The sequence below is a fragment of the Montipora foliosa genome, chromosome 1 (assembly GCF_036669935.1).
Source record: "Montipora foliosa isolate CH-2021 chromosome 1, ASM3666993v2, whole genome shotgun sequence".
Lineage (NCBI taxonomy): Eukaryota > Metazoa > Cnidaria > Anthozoa > Scleractinia > Acroporidae > Montipora > Montipora foliosa.
Window position 1 is genome coordinate 16,251,912 of NC_090869.1, and position 1,623 is coordinate 16,253,534.

Sequence of the window (1,623 nt, forward strand, 5' to 3'; positions counted from 1 at the left end):
ATTTTGACTGACACGTTTGCTGTAGAATCGCTTGAATCGTGTAAGAAATGATGTAGAAGAGATGAAAGCCATCAAAGGTGGTAACTTAATGGAATATTGCCTTGTGTTATTTGTTGATTTCCGTTAACGGTGTCCTAATAAGTACTTCAGTGCTAGAAAACTAGGCACTCAAATAAAGTTTCTTTCCTTTCCTTTCCTTTTTGGCGCGTGATTTGTCCTCTCTGCAACAGTTACGTGGCATAAAGGAGACTAAAACGTACGAGACTTGTGCTTAATAACTCGACTTCAAATTCGAGAATCACTGTTCAGTCTCTGCCTCCGAGCTATTCATATCTTAATGTACATAGCGCTTTACAATTATGTATCGGTCAAATCGAATCTTCAACATCTCCCAGGGCGTTTGAGGAATTTAATTAATTCAATCTTACGCAATCACCTATAAAAATGGACCTATCACGGGGCATTTGAACGGGTTTTTAGCCCGGAAGGGGAGAATTTGATCAATGATTTTCAAAAATGTCAAATGCCCGGAGGTTGGATTTTGAAGCTTCGATTTGACCGATACATTACGGGTAATGTCTTTGATATCTTCAAATATACAAACGCTTCTTGTTTGGGTCGTCAAAATGACCGCTAATCACGTGACTGAAACTAAGGTCTTGCCAGATTCATGTCAGTTTTTTATTTTTTATTTTTATTTAAACATATTTATATACATGTTTGCCCCAAGAGCTAAATGAGCTCATCACGGGGGGCCTACACCAAAATTCTAATTACCACATAAAAAACAAACACGGGCACGGGATACAAAGTAAGTCAAAAAAGACAGTTAAGTTAATTAGGTCAATGATAATGACCACGAAAAGAAAAACGTTTAGACTCTCTTATAAAGTGCTGGACATGAGAGAAGATTTCAACGTTTTCATTATTTGACATGTCAGAAGAGCCAAACAGAAAAACTTCAACTTTTTGCTGGTCAGAATATTGACCAGAAGCTATACGAGCAGCAGCAGCGAGCAAATCAGATCTGAGGGCAGCATAATTAGGACATTGTAAAAAGAAATGAGTTATAGTCTCATTGTCAAAGCCGCAGCTACAAATAGGTGAAGACTTAACAAAGTCTTGTCAGTTTTTTGTCAGTTTCTTGTTTATTTAAAAATCGTTTCATATTGCTTGGAATGTACCTATAAATAAATGTACATTACTTTACAATATTTACAAAACCAAAGGCAATTATGACCTTCGAGACAACAACATAAATAACTGTATGGCAATTTGCGCTGATGAGTTCTTCAAACCCCATTGTTAAGTGGTGACCTTGCCGACCACACGCAAAGTGCTTAAATCCAACTTTCAGAATCCAACAGGAAAGATCGCATTATGACTGATATATCTCTCCAACATAGCTGCGCAGTTCGCGAAATAGGCCAGTTTCGTATTGTAACGGTTGGACTGGATCTAGCATGAAATGGAGGCTAATGCGGGCAAATTAATTTGTATGTGAAAGGATATGCCCGCAGTAGCCTTCATTTCATGCTAGATCCAGTCCAGCCGTGAGAATTCGAAAATGGTCTATTACGTGCGGATGCGCTCCATGCGGGCAGCGATGCAAATAATACTCGT

The 1,623-nt window shown here is 38.4% G+C and overlaps 1 protein-coding gene across 1 annotated transcript in view; it reads right to left on the bottom strand.

Moving 5' to 3' along the window:
• Positions 1–739: 739 nt before the first annotated feature.
• The window catches only part of LOC137991235 (protein broad-minded-like), a 44,053-nt gene continuing 43,169 nt past the window's right edge, over positions 740–1,623 (bottom strand). The window contains exon 37 of the mRNA XM_068836349.1: positions 740–1,623. This exon is cut by the window's right edge and continues 953 nt beyond it. The gene's annotated coding sequence lies outside the window, so the exon portion shown is untranslated.